Source organism: Canis lupus, chromosome 15 (assembly GCF_048164855.1).
Source record: "Canis lupus baileyi chromosome 15, mCanLup2.hap1, whole genome shotgun sequence".
Classification (NCBI taxonomy): domain Eukaryota; kingdom Metazoa; phylum Chordata; class Mammalia; order Carnivora; family Canidae; genus Canis; species Canis lupus.
The window spans coordinates 36786419-36804755 of record NC_132852.1 but is presented as its reverse complement, the minus strand read 5'-3'; the positions used below and the strand labels follow the sequence as shown (position 1 = coordinate 36804755).

The 18337-nt window shown below is 42.5% G+C and overlaps 1 long non-coding RNA gene across 1 annotated transcript in view; it reads left to right on the top strand.

Annotated features, from left to right (window-relative positions):
* Nucleotides 1–1884: 1884 nt before the first annotated feature.
* Nucleotides 1885–18337, top strand: part of LOC140604897 (uncharacterized) — a 31718-nt gene continuing 15265 nt past the window's right edge. Inside the window, exons 1-2 of the long non-coding RNA XR_012007716.1 lie at nucleotides 1885–1931; nucleotides 6371–6410. This is a non-coding gene — a long non-coding RNA (uncharacterized lncRNA). The remainder of the gene's footprint in view (nucleotides 1932–6370; nucleotides 6411–18337) is intronic.

The following is an 18337-nucleotide window of genomic DNA, read 5'->3' as shown; positions in this document are numbered from 1 at the left end:
GCTGACCATCCTAAGAAGTCAGGGCCAGCAAAACCCTGACTGAAAGAAAGTTAAGTAGTAGTCCCAACTTCCGGCCTTTCTTATTTAGAAGACATTTCCTAACTAGAAAAGGATATCATGAACAGAAGAAAAGCCAAAGAGAAAAAAGTTTTTTCAATGCTACATGGAAGCAACCAAAGGGTCAGTCCTGACAAATGCCTTAGGAAATTCAGAAAAAGTTTAAAAGTGAGGCCTTTCTACCTCCTCAGGGTGGAGGTGAAGACAAAAGTCAGTGAACACACTTTTCTTTCCATGCCTGGAATTCTGTGCTCTTGTGGTTGATAGGGACTTAGTTGTAGGGTAGGAGGAAAGGGCTGGGAAGCCTAATGTCACTACAGCTCAGCTGTTCCCTGGCCATGTCACCTTGTACCCACCACATTTCCTTGGATTGGCTATCTCCATTTGGATACTAAGTGGGTGGGATGACTCTCTGAGGGAGAGTCAGGGCTGGGGTGGAGAGCAAATTACCCTTGTTCACAACCTGGCTTACCTGCCTCTATGACCATGGGGGATGTTAGTTAACCTCTCTGTACCTGAAGTTCTATTCTTGCAAAAAGGATTTAGGGCCTCCACAACCCCCAGAATAGAGCCTGGTCCTTAGTGAGCATCATGTTGGCTACTTCTAGTCCAGCTTTAATTTTATGTAAATCTGTGTATGATTCTAGACAACATTGAGCATGGTTCTTCCAGCCTGTGTCAAGATTCCTAGGGATTAAAAACACTTCTGTAGACATGGACACATCTTGGGAGCTCATATTACTAGCTGCCTTTTTATTACTTTTAAATATTTCTAAACCCTTTCAGGGAAGATTGTTTTCAAAATAAAGTAAAGAATTTCAATTAGGCTTTGTAGTATCTTGTAAAACTGTGCCCTGAAGAATTTCTCTTCTTTGTATTAAATGTTGCTATATTAGAATTAATTACCAGAAGGGATAAATGAGAGTCCACGGGTTGCTTGATAAGAACTGTCACTGCCCCTGGGTCAGTAATCCCCACATCCCAAAGTGAAGTCCATTCTAATTGCAGGGGGATGGAAGGAAGGCAAAATGAGTCACCTCTGAGAAAAAGAATGCTGCTTAAACCTTTCCACCAGCAAGAAAAGTGGCATTTTAGGTTCTATCATTCATTCATTCTCAGTCATTCATCTTCCCCTTTCTTTATAACCTTTTAGTTACTGATGTAATAACTCTTGAGATTAGAAGTGTGTGTGAGAATTAATTGTGGTAACTTATTAAAATATAAATCACAGTCTTTTCCTTCGATTTTGTGGAGCTAGGTTGGGGCCAGCCATCTGCTATTTAACTTGTATGGTAGAAGAGCTGGGCTTCCACTTGGAAAACATTTTATAACCATGAGGCATGGTGAGGCCAATACAGGACAGGCTTGGGCAACACAGAAAAGGTATTTCATGCCTCTCTAAACTGATTTTCTTTAAGCATTTATTCAATATTTAATCTGTGGCATTTGTTCAGTGATATATTTATTTGGAAACTTAATACTTCTATTAATAAATAATCAGAGAAGATTTACATAATAAGTCACTTCTACTCTCTGAAGTTAACTTCATGCTGTGAAGATAGCTCAGTGGACAGGATTATAACACAAATTATTCTGATTTGGAATTTAGATTTTTGAATGCCAATTTCAGAGGACTATCATCTATCTTAGATCTGCACATGCAACATGCAAGTATTTAATTTTAAATTTTTAACTTACCTTCGAGGCCGCTCTGGAATGCAGGACCAATTAACACCTTACTAGTTACCTAATAAGTCCCTATGGAAATCTGAGTTAATTGGAATAATAATTCCTATTTATTGTAGTGATATTTTCATGTTCTTTTCAGATTGGCAAGACTGGTCGCCCATCTCCTCTTCCCAAAATCCAATCAGGTGAGACTACTGGATGTGAGTAGGACAGAGAGAAAGCCTGGGGCTTGGACCAGGCTCTAGATAATGTCAAAGGTCACAGTGAATGACCCAGAATAGCACTGTTATCCAAATATGCCCAAGGTGTTGGATGTCAGGACACTCCACAGGGTTCTCAGGGAAAAGTGGTAGTGGTAGGTTCAGTGTAGTCTATTTATTTGGAAAAGACCCTAGTATGCAATTAGTACTGTAAGGGAGTAGGATTCTCAGAAGGGATACTTTCAAGAGTCGGGCAGGTGTCAGGGCTCCATCACTTGGCCTGAGTTCAAGGCAGAGTCCAGTCCTGGAGTGACCAGCAAGAGCCCACATGTAGATGGTATGTACCCTGGGCTGCAGGGCCACTGGGTATCTAGAAGTTCAGTGTTCAATCTAAAGCCACAAGCCTATGTTTTAGGGCAGCTGGCTATAGCCCACTCACAATTGCCTCAAAACTCTTCTGTCTGGATCAGGATTGTCTCAGGATATAGGAAAAATTGTCTTAGACTTTAAACAACTGCTCTTAGTTCCAATGGCTAGGAAAAGAATAACTGGGTAACCTCTAATAATAGGGCTTTATGAAGTCTTTAACCTGTTTGAAAGATAAATGCTGATTGTAGAAATAATAACTCCAAAGGTCAAGTGTTAAAGGAATGGTGTGATCTTCAGGTTTACATAGAGTTACCCCCTCTTTAGAAGCCTGGAAACGTGTATGAAATGGAATTTCACTTCCCACACTTGCAGCATTTCTCCTTTTCATAGTACAGAGCCATTCCTCTAGTTCAGGCACTGTGCTAAGTGTAATGTGTACATGCACATATGCGTATTTCTGACTTACTCCACATGATAGCCTAAGATTTAGTATCATTATATAGATGAGCAAAATGAGTCTTCAAGAGGTTAAGTAACCTACCCAATCACAGGTAAGTGGTATAGATGGGATCTGGACTCTTTCAATCTGCCTGTGGATGCTGCCAATAACCATATTGCTCTGCTGTCGAGGGCTACATTGTATATAGTGTATATGGTGAAGGTTGTATCATATATAGAGTATATAGTAAAGGCTCTATTATCTATGGAGTATATAGGGAAGGCTATAACATGTGTAGAATATATAGCGCAGTTAAAGGAACACAGGGGTGGGAGGAGACAATAGGGCTCTAATTGGCAATCTGCCCTTATTAAACTTTCTTAATTCACTTATTTTCCATTCATTAAAGCAAACAAACAAACATCTTTAGAGTGTCTTCTTTTTTAAAAAAAATTTTTATTTATTTATTAGAGACACACAGAGAGACAGAGGCGGGGGGTGGGAGCAGAGACACAGGCAGAGGGAGAAGCAGGCTCCATGCAGGGAGCCTGACGTGGGACTCCATCACAGGTCTCCAGGATCACGCCCTGGGCTAAAGGCGGCGCTAAACTGCTAAGCCACCAGGGCTGCCCTTTTAGTGTGTCTTCTATGCCCCAAGCCTTGCTTTAGTTAATAAAACAGGTGAAGATTCCTGTCCTCATAAAACTTAAGTGACAGTTCAGAGTAGAAATGATAAATAATGAACTTAACATATTACAAATATAATGCAAACTATGATTACAAATTACATGCAAAAATAAATCTAATAAACAAATATTGTGTTGTCTGTTAACAACTAAGTCCTATGAGAAAACAGAAAGTACAACGAAGGGACATCAGGAATATGAGGGTCATGCATGGCAATTTTAAATAGGGATAGACTTGGATTCATGAAGAGGGTAGTATTTGATTTAAAAAAAAAAACTTGGTGAAAGTGAAGGAGTTCATGAAGCAGATGTCAGAGGAGAAAAGTCCAGGCAGAGGACCTGGACAGTGTCCGTCTTAAAACTAGAGCTCACCTGGGATGTTTGAAGAGCAGCAGGGGGCCAGAGGGGCCAGAGTAGCTGGAGTGCAGTGCAGTCAGAGATGATGGGTTTGAAGTCTCGAAGGGCCTCTTACATTGTCATAAAGAATTTGCCTCTCAAAAATAAAAAATAAAAAAAAAATAAAAAAAAAGAATTTGCCTCTCACTTGGTAGGAAATGGGTAGCCATGGCAGAGTCTTGAGAATAGGAGTGACATGACCTGAACTCACTTTTTAAAAAAAATATTTTTTAAATTTAAATTCAATTTGCCAACATATAGTATAAAACCCAGTGCTCATCCCATCTAGTGCCCTCCTCAGTGCCCATCACCCAGTTACCCCATCTCCCCAACCTCCCCCTTCTGCAACTCTTTGTTTGTTTCCCAGAGTTAGGAGTTTCATAGTGGTTTGTCACCCTCTCTAATTTTTCCCCGCTCAGTTTCCCTCCTTTCACTTATAGTCCCTTTCACTATTTCTTATATTCCCCATATGAGTGAAACCACATGATGACTGTCTTTCTCCAATTCAAAACCAATGTACAGAAATCAGTGGCATTTTTATACACTAACAATGAGATTGAAGAAAGAGAAGTTAAGGAATCAGTCCCATTTACAATTGCACACAAAACCATAAGATACCTAGGAATAAACCTAACCAAGGACATAAAGGATCTATACTTTAAAAACTGCAGAACATTTCTGAAAGAAATTGAGGAAGACATCTTAAGATTTGTATGGAATCAGAAAAGACCCCAAATAGCCAGAGGAATTAAAAAAGTTTCTAAAAGTTTCTAAAGTTAAAAAGTTTCTAAAAGTTTCTAAAGTTAAAAAAGAAAACTAAAGCCATGGGCATCATAATGCCTGACTTCAAGTTGTACTACAAAGCTATGATCATCAAGACAGTGTGGTACTAGCACAACAGACACATAGATCAATGGAACAGAATAGAGAACCCAGAAATGAACCCTCAACTCTATGGTCAACTAATATTTGACAAAGCAGGAAAGACTATCCACTGGGGGGGGGGGGGGGAAAAAGCAATCTCTTCAATAAATGGTGTTGGGAAAATTGGGCAGCCACATGTAGAAGAATGAAACTGGACCGTTCTCTTATACCATACATAAAGATAAACTCAAAATGGTTGAAAGAGCTAAATGTGAGACAGGAATCCATCAAAATCCTAGAGGAGAACACAGGCAACACCCTTTCTGAACTTGGCCACAGCAACTTCTGAACTCACTTTTTAAAAGGATTATTCTGACTGCCATGCTGAGAATAGACAATAGAGAAGCAGGAATGGATACCAAGAGACTCATTATGATGAAGCTGCCACAGTATCCAAGTCAAACTGCACAATGGCTTGGCCTAAGATGGGAGTGATGGTTGGCGTTGTCAGGAGTGGGGAGTGAGGTGAGGAGATTGGTAAGATTCTGGATTTACTTTGAGGGTTGAACCATCAAGTTTTCTTGATGGATGGGATGTGGGATGTGAGAGGAGAGGAACCAAAGGTGACTCCCAGGAGTCATGGGGATGAGCCTCTGGAAGGATGCTGTTATGTCATGAACTTTAAAGACAGTGACATTGGCAGATTTGGAGTCAATATTATCTGCTCATATTGAAGCATGTCAAATTTGAAATAGCTATGCGACATCCATAGTTTTGAAGGATCCCATTTAATATATGGGCCAGAGTTCAGGAGACACCTAAACTGAACATATTAAATCCAGGAGTCATCAGTTTATAGATGGTATTATCAGACAAGTTCCTGCAGGAAACAGTGACATGTTCAAAGCTTTTAACAGAAAAGAATTGAATAAAGGAGCTACTTACGGAGGTGTTGGCAGGATTAAAGGGGTTTATAAGGCATGGTCAACATCAAGAAAGTAGCAAAGATGGACAGCTGTTACCATTTTTAGGTCTGTTGAAGAAACAGAGAGGAGATGGTGTGCCTGAAACCCTGGGAGAGGTACAGCCATGGAAAACTCCATCTCCTATAGTTAGTTACCTTCTACCAGCTAGAGTCAGAAGCCAGTCAGCAAGGGGGCCTGGGAAATATCTGCAGTGGCCTGCCTCTTGGGGAAGAGGAGGGTAGAGAAAGAATAGGGGGTTGAGACTAGGCAGAGAACCAACAGCACAGGTCAGTACGAAGCCTGAAGATAAATAAAATCTTTAAGGGAGTGAGGGGGAATAGTGAAAAGAAAGGACAAAGGACTGAGCCTGGAGCTCTCCATCATCAAGAGGTTTGCAAGAAGAGGAAGAACTAGCAAAGGACATTATAAAGAAATGGCCTTGGGGTAGGATGAACAGCAGAAAGTGTATAATCCTGGAAGCCAGACAGGGTGCGATCAACTGGGTCAAATGCAGCTCATGAGTCACTTGAGATGCAATCTGAGAATGGACCCTTGGATTTAGCAAATGGAAGTTACTGGTGTCCTTAACAGGAGCCATTTCAATGGAGTGGTGGAAACAAACACCTAATGGCAATGGTTTTCAGGGAGGACAGGGTGAGAGGAATTTCAGACAACAAGATAAACAATTTTTTTTTTTTGATCTAGGAGTTTTGCTGCAAAGAGGAGCATAACCATGGGACAAAAGGTAGGAAAAAAAACATAGTCAAGAGAAATATTTTTTGAGATGTGTAACATGCAAATCCCCATCCATGATTATGGGAAAGATCCAGAAGAAGAAAACTGATCAGGAAAAAGGGGGTGGGGGACAAATACTTAGATGATGTCTTATCTTAGCTCATGTTTCTTCTGTGGAAATGGGGTCAGAATCTTCCTGAAAATTCTTCTAGAACCAACTTTAAGGGGTTGTTTGGAGAGTGAATGGGGAGAGTGAATGAGGTACTGTGTGGCACCCTCACTAGTGTCCAGGACCATTAGTGTCAGCATTTCCAACCTCCCCACCTGGATCTCAGAGCACTCTCAGTTCCCCCTCCATGGCAGGAACAGCCAGTTACCTGGCACTTTCTAGGCATCAGGCACTGAACTTCATAAACGTTAACACACATCTTCCCAACAACCCAGAGCTCTATCTCTAATTTGCAGATTGGAAAAGCCTCAAGGAGGTTAAGGAGCTTATCAGCCAGAGCTCAGAGGAGGCAGAACCAAATGTATATCCTGGTTGTTATTACAAAGCCCGTATTCTAGTCTGTCTCCTGGGTCAGCCTCACATTAGATGCTTCTTGCCCTGTATCAATTTTTCCTCGGTCTCTCTGGGCTCTTCACTGACTATTCCATCTTCAAAATCTCAACCTCCTCATTCCCAGCTGCTTTCCTCTCAATTAAAAATCATTTCTGCTAACATTAATACTACAGAGCAAGGAGTACTAGTTTTCTTCTAAAATGGGACATTCTTGCGAAGACAGAGCTCCCTCCTCCTCCCACAATGAATCTCTAATGGACTTTCATGTGTGGCAACCAATGGAGAAAGAACAGAGGCTTCCAAAAGCTTCTGAAATCTAGCCTTGCAGGGTATGATCTGTGCCTCTGGGAGATTGCTGTGTCTCTTCATGCTGTTCATTTAGGCTACTACTTTCTCTTCACATTCTCACAACTTTGGCAGGTCTGCACCAAACTGCCCGTTTTCCTGGTTAAAAATTTATCAATTCCAAATACTTGTCCACTTCATTCCAAGTACTCCTCTCTTTCTAGTTCTTTTCTCTCCTATTCTCTCTTCCTCTCCTTGTCTCTCTTCTTTTTTTTTTCTTTTTTAAGATTTTATTTATTTATTCATGAGAGACACAGACAGAGGGAGAAGCAGCCTCCCTGTAAGGAGTCTGATGTGACTCAATCCCAGTACCCTGGGATCACCCTGAGCCAAAGGCAGAAGCTCAACCACTGAGCCACCCAGGTGCCCCCCTCTTCCTGTCTCTGTTACATGTGCACGCACGTGCGCGCACGCGCGTGCGCACACACACACACACACAGCTCCTGCTTGAAGCTTGGAGAGGATTTGGGGAGAATGGAGTGACCTGTCACTGTTGCTAATAGGTCAGATCAATATCAAGAAATGTGCCACATCCTTCTTCATTTTCTCATCATGCAGCAATCTATAGCCTTGCCTTCCCTGTAAACCTTTCTCAAAGGTTCCACACTTTTCATTTCTGCTTGTTTTTTCTGAGCTAGGTCTGCTCTCTCTGAGATATCCGGGACAGAAAAGGAGGAGCTGGTCCTAAATATTCCAAGTTCACATGGATTGTGCTGAGTGCTGTGCTGCCTGTGACATGCGTATGTTCACAGACATGCAGTGTGTATGAATGAGCATGTGTGTGTGTGCATATATGCATGCTCACATGGCTTGGAAGTCAGAGATCTATAACATCTACTTTCCTTTATCCTCAAGGAACTTAATTTACCAGAGGAGGAACACAGTGCAGAAGGATTTATTCTTCCCTAGAAATTAATGTCATATGTAAAAGCTCCTTTGCTCTAATGACTTGCTGCAGCAGGCAGTTGGAACAAGAAAATAACATGATCCAGTTTTCAATGATGCTGCTCAACCCTGGTTTGTGATGCCAAGTCTGGATCCCAAAGCTACATGTTCTGATGAAATTCTCACGGGACATGTATCTGACCTTAGGCAGAGCAAGTAAATGTCAATACATTGTGGTTTGAGGGGCTAGACTATTCTGTTTACCCCAAACAGAAATGGCAGCTCCTTGTGCCCACCAAAGTACCTCAGATTCCTGTATTATAAGCCACCTAGGGCTGGATACTGAAGACACTTGCTGAAAAGTAAACACAATGTATCCAAGTGTATGGGGGGTTATAAATCCATTCATTGCTGATCATAAATTAGCATATCAGATTCGTATTAGGCACCTAGAATATTCCCAGAGAATGGAGTCAGTAAGGGTGTGGTATGCAGAATAATGCATCCCAAAGATGGTCACATCTTAATTCCTGGCACCAGTGCATATATTGCCATACATGGCAAAAAGCTCTTTGCAACTGTTATTGGGTTAAGGAATTTGAAATGGGGTAATTGTTCTGGATTATTCAGATGGGCCCAGTGAAATCACACAAGTATTAAGCTTAGAGAGAGGAAGTAGAGAACAAGATGTGATCACTGAAGTAAGTTAAGAATGATGTGACAAGGTGAGGACTCAATCTGCCACTGCTGGCTTTGAAGATGGCTGGAGGGAGCCAAGGCATGTGGGTGGTCCTTAGAAGATAGATAAGGAAAAGAAGCATTCTTCCCCAAAGCCTCCAGAAGGGCACTCAGCCCGGCTGGCATCTCGATTTAAGCCCAGGAGACTTGTATTGGTTGGATTCCTACCTAAAAAGCTGTAAGATAACACATTTGAGTCGCTTCAAGCGGAGACATTTGTGGTGTTCCATTTCTACAGCAATAGGGAACTGACAGAAAAGGACAGTTTTCAAAGAGAGAGTTCAGACTATCAGAAGCCTGGGAAAGAAGCTGGTGGGGGTCGGGAGCAGGCTAGGTTGATGAAGGGAGCCCTGGGAAGACAGGAGGTAGGGCTGGGGAGCTCATGGAGAAGAAATAAAGCATGAGGCAAATATGAGCCAACACAAGGACAGCTCTTGCTTATGCTCTGCGGTGTCATTTATGCAAGAGGTGCCTCTGTGAGGACTGTGCCAGAGGAGGCGGGACTCAGGGAGAAACAGGTGAAAAGGCCCTGCTCACAGCTCCAGGCTCTGCACAGAGAGAGGGAGTGGGCTGGCATGTTGTGCCCTGGTGGCCCCAACTTCTCTTCTAGATCATCAAAGGCATTTCATGTTCCTGTGCTAGCACCTGCCTGTTCATTCTGGTCTCACCAGCAGAGGTACCCCAGAAAGGACCTTCAAACTCATCAAGACTCTCGGCTATTCAGGTGATGAGATTCTGTGACACGTGATGTTTTGTCAAGAACAACTTCCCAGACAGAAATGAAAGGTAGGGGAAATAACTGTTTTCAGAGATCAACCCATATTTTGCAAATGAGTGAGAAAAAACATGTTAAGTTTCAGAAACCTACCGCATCTTTTTGGGGTTGCTGAGGTCAAAATGTGCTGGCACACAATTTTCAATGACAAAGGACTCCCAGCTTGTAGCTTCTACAGAGAAATTCTACTTCCACCTGCTCCTGGATCTTAAGCACCATCTACAGAGACAACACTTGGTGCAAGGCAGTAGATAATGATGGACAGAACTAACAATGTTGATCTTTCTGGAAATTATCTTCCCATACACCCAAACCAGATGAACTGGTATAAAAATTATCTGAAAAGAGGGGGACTTAGTGTATTTTATACAATGACAAGGTTTACAATCCAAGCAAGAGACATCTTTCTCTTATCATCCTCCTTAAGAATGCCAGAAGTGTGTACCATCTGAATCAGTAATTGCATGACATGAATTTCTCCAAGTGATCGGTTTCACAGGCTATTGCCAAGGGGCATCCCTCACCCCATCTCTGCACTACTGAGAATATTTGAATGACGGACACTCTTATCACAGTGTTATATTACAACGTGTAATGAACAGAAAACACTACACAAAATGCCAAGAGAATAGACTACAAGAAGAGTGTAGTAATTCCTGGTTACATTTGGCTATGGAACCCATTTACCTCAGCCATTTCCATGGAGAGTATAGTCCTTTCCAGGTGGCCATTTGAAGTTCAGAGGTGTACTTGATTCAATTTTTGGGTTCCCATCTCTGAAGACCCACATGGACTTTGAGCTGTCTCATCTTCACTCTGCCACTGGGACAACAGCCTCCTCTTTCCCTGAGCCTGCTGAATTTCTAACATGCCCTAAATGCTACTGCTGGGCAGAAAAGCCTCTCAAGCACGCCTTGGGGAGGTCCTATGGCTGCTATCCTCAAGAATCTGTGAGCCACGAAGGGATCTCCCAATGCCTAGCCAATACTTGTCCACAGCACTAAACCCATTTCTACCCCCAACAAGATGAAAAAGTTCACTTCCTAGTACTCTGCCACCATATTGCTTCTCCTGTTTCCACTCTATCCCTGTCATCTGTTCTTTGCTTTCCAGAAGGATGCTTTTCATTGAAATCCTCTCTCTAGTGTTTTCTGGGCTGTAACCACTATACTTTGGGTCAACATGTTATTCAGTTCAGCTGCTCTCATTGTCAGTCTGTCCATCCTAGAAGTGCTGGCATGGAGACAGTAATCTGCATTTCCTTTTCTCATGTGCCAAAAGTTTGAGAAATTCAGTAGGTTTTGACAAAGGGCTTAAATTTCATAGATCAGAATCTTTTACACTGACCCAGTTAGTAGGATATAGTGAGGTGGAAAAAAGGGAGCAGGAAAAGAAGGAAGAGAAAGAAAGGAGTTGGAGGAAGAAGAAGAAGAAGAAGAAGAAGAAGAAGAAGAAGAAGAAGAAGAAGAAGAAGAAGAAGAAGAAGAAGAGGGAGAAGGAGGAGAAGAAGGGAGGAATAAATAGAAAAGGAAGAGAAGGAAGAAGAGGAGGGGAGGAAGGTTTTTTGGCTTTTTTTATTTTATTTTTATTTTTTATTATTATTATTTTTTTTACTGTTAACTTCCAAACTTGAAAAGGAAAACCTTATAACAAGATTATAACTAGCAACCAAACATAACTGGAATTGGCCCTTTGGTCCCTCTACAGGCTGATTAAGAACACACGATGAATATGCCAGGAATCTGTTAACCAACAAGGCCAGGTTTCTGACTTGGGAATGATCAGCTCCAAGAGACACATAGGTCACCTTGCCATTTGCCACAGCCACTGGCATCGAAGGCAGTCACTGCACAGGTGCTGAGGGTGCAAAGACATCTGCAAGAATCCTTCCCGGCTAGGTTCTCCCTGTGCGGTGCTATCATGTGTCTCCTGTTCCCTTTTCACTCGCCCCACCTCTCTCTGTGCCCTTCCTCTGTTCTCACTGGAGCCAGAGGCTGCAAAAAACCCCAAATATCATAATCAAACAGGCCTTTCAAGTCTTTAGGGAACTGATGGGTAAATGAACCATTCCAAAAGTTCTACAGAAAATAGACATTGATCCAAACTTGGAGGTGAAGTGTGTGAAATTGTTTATAAATTGTCTGGATAATTGTAGGCACTGAAGTGGGACGTTAGAGCTTCCATCCTCTCTTGTTTTTGCACAGCTTTAATTAACTCTTAGACAGGAAAGAGAATACTGTTTAAAGCAGAGCAGAGCTGGATTCAAATTTTGCCTTGTAATACTTAAGAATCTGATGTTAGACCAGTCATATTTTCACCAGGTCACGTTTTTGTTTTGTTTTGTTTGGTTTGGTTTTTGTGAGCGTTTTTTCCCCATTTTATTTATTTATTTATTTATTTATTTTAAAGATTGTATTTACTTATTCATGAAAGACATACAGAGAGGGGGCAGAGACATAGGCAGAGGGAGGAGAAGCAAGCTCCATGCAAGGAGCACAACCCCTGGATCACACCCTGAGCCAAAGGCAGATGCTCAACCACTAAGCCACCCGGGCATCCCTAAATTTTTTAATTTAAATTCAATTAATTAACATATAATGTAGTATTGGTTTCAGAAGTAGAGTCAGTGATTCATTGGTCTTATATAACACCCAGTGTTCATTATATCACGTGCCCTCCTTAATGTCCATCACCCAGTTACCCGATCCCCCTACCCCCCCCCTTCAGCGACCCTCAGTCTTTTTCCTATGGTTTGTCTCCCTTTCTGACTTCATCTTGTTTTATATTTTCCTCTCTTCACCTATGATCCTCTGTTTTGTTTCTTAAATTCCACATATGAGTGAAATCATGTAATTGTCTTTCTCTGATTGACATATTTCACTTAGCATAATATCCTCTAGTTCCATCCATGTTGTTGCAAATGGCAAGATTTCATTCTTTTTGATGGGTGAGTAGTATTCCATTGTCTATATATACACCACATCTTCTTTATCCATTCATCTGTTGTTGGACATCTGAGTTCTTTCTATAGTTTGCCTATTGAGGTCACAATTTTCTTATTTATGAAATGGAGATAATATTTCTTTGAGCTATTGTAGTAAGACTTAAATGAGGTAGGTTGAGCAAAGCACATAGAATTCGATCTGGCACATACTAGGTGCTCATCCAACTTTGACTTCCTGATGTTTCTTGAATCCTGTTAGAACTAGGACCCTGCATCTCTCAGTCTTCATTCTGTATGAATTGTTATTTTCTCCTGAAGTCTGCTCTTCCTCCCTAACTACTGATCCATGTGGAGATTCTTGGGCTGGAGAGCATAGAGTCCAAGAGACTGGCATGAGATCTTCTCCCTATCTTTTTCCACTTTGCTTTCTGTCCCTGGAGACGTGCCTGAAAGGATGACACTAGTAGATTCCTGTGCACTTTGTTTCCATTTGGGGATCAATTGGGAGCCTGAGTAGGAAGTTGAGTGAGAGGATAATGATCTTATTAAAAAGATCTTGTAAGGACTTTAGGGATCCTTCCCTGGGAGGTCCATTTGCTCTGGAAGTATCCCTTATCAGAAGATTAAATGCTCCATTCAAGGTGGTCTGCTCTATAGGACTTGCCCTCTTGATTTGGGTAACTGTTTTCTTCCCTGTCCCTTTGAATCTCACCCCCATTTCCTGTACAGTCCCTCATGGTCCCCCTGTACCCTGCCAATACTTCTGTAAGGAGACCATTTGTAAAACAAAACAAAGCAAATAAAAAACAAAGACTCCTCAAATGATCCTAATTGAGCATCATCTGCTTCCCCATAGCAATTCTCATTAACTCGGGGCCAATGTCTCTCCTGCTGCTCAATCAAGAATCTAGAAGTCGGAGACCCCTGGGTGGCTCAGCAGTTGAGCATCTACCTTCAGCTCAGGTTGTGATCCCGGAGACCTGGGATCGAGTACTGCATCAGGCTCCCTGCATGAAGTCTGCTTCTCCCTCTGCCTGTGTCTCTGCCTTTCTCTCTCTCTCTCTCACTCTCATGAATAAATAAATAAAATCTTTAAAAAATATATAGAAGTCATTTGAACCCACTCTCTCAAACTCCTGATTCCCACCAGTCATCCAGTCCTGTCAGATATGCCACACACATATTTCTGGAAGTGGACATTTCCATTCAATTCCAATGATTGTCTTATTGGCTGAGATCTTGATTATTGCTAGACTGTGTTTCCCAGCTTCTGGCCAAATGATTTCCCTGCCTCTGTTTCTACCTTTCTTCGATCCATCCTTTCTGTTCTCATCAGGATGGTACACAGACCAGTTTTCCCAGGTCCCTAGTTTTCAAAAGACAATGTCCAAGTATGCAGCATGGCACAAGTGCTACCACAGTGTAGCACTAGACCAACTCCCCCACTTCCTCTTCAATGCTTCCTCTCCACCTGCTCCCAGCTGCCACCCCTCAGGCCATCTATAAACTCTGCAGTCCAGCCATCTGTGGCCACATCCAGGCAGATTCTGTGGTATAGACTTGCCATGAGAGAAATGGGAATAGCGGGAGGAAGCAATAATTTAAACGGATGGAGTTTCTCATTCCTGTTGTGCTAGATGAACATTTGTCCTGAGATGCACTGAGAGACAGGAGCTGTAAACCCACCCCGCCCCCTCCGTCTGCTCTTCACTCCTTTGCCTCTCCTAGTGTGAGTGCCACCACTCAGCCTAAGGTTTGAAGATAAATACGTTTTGTTGAACATGACTTTGAAAGTCAAGCCAACTCCTTCATCTGCTGCTTAAATGAAGAAACACAATCTTGTTTCAATATTGGGAAACAATCTCTGTTGGATTTAGTAAGGAATGATACATCAGTCTCCTAAGGAGTTTCCAAGAGTATTTTGATGATTGCAAGTTTCCCTTTGCAGGCAGACTGGCTACTGGTGGCTTTGGAATGTCCTACCTTCCTCCATACCAAGGGCCTCTGTCATGCCGCTCATCTGCTGGGAGCATCCTTGCCACCCTCTTCTTTCTAGAGGAAACCTACATCTTCTCCAAGAGTCAGCATAAACAGGAGGTGCTCCTTCTTTTCATCTCTAAAAGCCCTTAGTAGATGCTTCTATTTTGATACTCATTGTGCTCTAACTGGTTACTGGCCTATCTCCCCACTGAACTATATTAGCCCTATGAGGATAGAGGTGAGTTCACTTCTATAGCTCTTGTTGCACTTTGTTTTTCCTTGTTACCTGTCACTTGGTCTGCTAGGGTTCCAACTACGGATCACACCACCTCCCTTGATTAATGTTTATAGCAAGGCTGCAGAGCTGTAGTCATTTATTGAACAGGGCTGGTGCCCTGCTCCATGGCCTGAGAGAGGCCTGGATGCACCAGGGAACCACCAGATGTTGCTCCATTCTGTCACAGGAGAGAGTTTTGTCATAATGTAAAGCCATGTTAACCTCTCAGAGAAGCTGGGATGGTCAATCACTCACTCTCTTGTGGGTATTTTTCTTTGCAAGAAGCTCAGTCAGTAGCATTGAGTAGTTCCACTCAGCCACTGAGTTGGAGCTTAATTAGAACTTTGCATCATCGCTGTATAAATCAGAGTCCAGGCATGCTCAAAGGGTTTAATGAAGGGACTTTACAGAGTTGTATCCAGGGTTACTAATAAGGGACCATGAAATACCCAGAGACTGGCAAAAGCATAAACATGATCACACCTAGGCTGAAGGGGCAAGGGGAGGAAGCTGTTCCTGGACCTCAGAAAGTAGGGGTCTGCCCCATGCAAGGTGTAGCTATCAACAGGGAAGGAACGGGAGGTCTAGATGCCCTGAATTTTCTTACCCTTTTCTAATTCTGAAAGTACCTCCTGATGGATGAACCCAGTTGGAAACCCAAAGGTAATGGATCCCTGGATGAGCAGTCCATGAGCATTGGCTCCATGGGGCCCAGACCTGGGAGACAAGGCTGGAGAACAGATTTGGAGGGGCAAATAAAGAATAGTGAATAGTCATTTCGAACATTGTGAATTGTCCATCATACTCTGCAGAGTGGTCTGAAATCCTTAGGGTCTGTTATGAACTGTGTTCCTCCAAAATTCATGTTGAAACCCTAACCCTCAAGGTGATGGTATTTGGAGATGGGATCTTTGGTGAGGAAATGAGGATTAAATGAGATCATAAGGGTGGGGCCCTAAACCGATGGGATCAGTGTCTTTATGAGAAGAGACATGAGCATTCTTTCTCTCTCTTACCCTCCACTCTCTCACTTATACTCCCTTCTTCTCTCCCTCCTTCTCCCTCCCTCCCTCCTCACATGTAACACACACAGAAGAAAAACAGCTATCTATAAGCCAAGAAAGAAGTCTTACCAGAAACTGACCTCACTGGCACCTTGAGATCAGACTCCCAGCCTCAGAACTTTGAGAAAATTATTTTCTGTTGTTGAAACCACCTAGCCTATGATATTTTGTTATGGCAGACCAAGTAGACTAATACAGAGTCCTTGGAAGGGTATGCCAAATTATGGCAGAAGAACCATTCCTTTTTCCACCTACACCAATAAGTATGACTTGGCAAAAATTACTCCATGGGGCTTCCGAGGAAACCAAGATTTCCAACATATTACTTATGATGTTAAAGCCACAAATTACCAGAGATGGGTAAGAAATTTAAATTTCTTTATTTTCTACAACTAATATTAGCTGCTACTTTGAGTTCCAATTTTGCCAGGTAATGAAAACTTACTTTCAGTTAGTTCAAAGGCCTTTTAATATAGTAGCTTCTATAATGCCAAGGTTTGAGGGCGGGCATGTGGTGTTTGATGTCCTCTTGTGTCCACGTAGTTCCCTCTTGTAGCTTCTCATCCTAGCTGCAAGGCTTCCTGTGGGCTGTGACGCCATGTGCCATGTGCACAGGGGAGGCATTCTTCTATTTCTACTCTTTCTGTACTGTGAGAAATTACAAATCTGTTTCAGACACACCTCCCCAGATACACCACATGGCCATTGGTTTCTTCCCCTTGTTTTTTCCATTTTAGTAGGCTCTCCTTTGGAAGGGTGGGGACTGCAGAGGGATGTCACTGATCCCTTCTGATCTTAGAGTCTCCAGACTTTTCCAGGATCTCAGTCACCTCCTCCCGAAGGCTTAGACATCTCCAATATTAAATTATCTTGGCTTCCTTTCTGATTCCTTCCTCTCCTTCAACCAAGAAAATCATGTAGAGTCTCAGGAATGCAGAAAGCTTGTTTTTCCTATATTTGTCTAAAGTCAAGAATTAGCTTCCTATCTTCATTTTGCTGTATCATCATTCTCCTGGGATAATAAAAGGGGAAATTTTAAAAATAGGAAATTTTGGGGGAAAAAAGAAATTTGGGGTGGCAGGAAGAGGAAGCATTGCTTATAAATACTACCTTCCCATACAGAGGCAATGCATGAGAATTGTCACTACCTAGGAAAGCCTAGGAATGGCAAGTGTCATGCCTCTAGTGTTGCTAGGACACAGAGCAGAGCCATCATGCTGCTCCACAGTGCTGCCTTTAAGTCCTGCCACCCTTTCTCTACTAACCCTGCTGCCAGCTTAACCCTCTGTCCTGCAGCGCAGCCTTGTCTTCCTATAGGCAATGAGTGTGGGGGACAAGAGCAACCTCATTCATTTTTCCCGCATGGGAAACAAAATCCCAGAGTAGTTGGGTTTCAGGAAAATGAATTATTTTCCCCAGACTTAAGAAAAGCAAGGAATGGGGATGGCTCAGTTGTTAAGTGTCTGCCTTTGGCTCAGGTGGTGATCCCGGGGTCCTGGGATTGAGTCCCACATCGGGCTTCCCGCAGGGAGCCTGCTTCACCCTCTGCCTATGTCTCTGCCTCTTTCTCTGTGTCTTTCATGAATAAATAAATAAAATTTATGAAAGAAAGAAAGAGAGAAAGAAAGAAAGAAAGAAAGAAAGAAAGAAAGAGAGAAAGAAGAAGAAAAGAAAGAAAGAAAGAAAGAAAGAGAGAGAGAGAGAGAGAGAAAGAAAGAAAGAAAGAAAGAAAGAAAGAAAGAAAGAAAGAAAGAGAAGGAATAAAGGAATGGAGGCTGAGTCATGGATAGATAACCAGAATCAAGCTAATACTCAGAGTTGGAGAGTGGGGTAGCCCATAGAGCATGTTGGAAAGTGAGACTAGAGCACTGAGGGAAGGTCCAGAAGGGCACTGAATCAGGGTAAGCAAGATTTGGCAGACAGAATGGAGATAAGAAGCCTAGAATTCAGGGCCAGGTGACCAGAATTAAAGTCACACCAAGAGGAATGTGGCCAAGAGGAGTGCAGGACTCTAAGTAATCTAGTTTGGCGGCCTGATGGGCAGCAGTGGTCTAAAGATCCTGCATAAAGGCCAAGTAGAGAAAGCACCCACCCTGTGATTAATGCAAGCTTTCCCGAAGCTTTTGGTAAGCACTCCCTGCTCTACCCAAGCATCTGTGGTTGGAGGAAAGTATTTTGTCAAAGACACAGTAATATTTTTACATATTTATGATATCAAGTGTGGAAATGAACAAGCATTGAGCTTAGGAGGATATATGTCCTACGGATCTCTCCAGCCTGGGAGGCATTTTATCTCTTGTTTTTATGAGCCATCTGGAAGGGCAAGATCACACAAAAATCCCCCAAGTTGCTATTGACGTTCAGCAT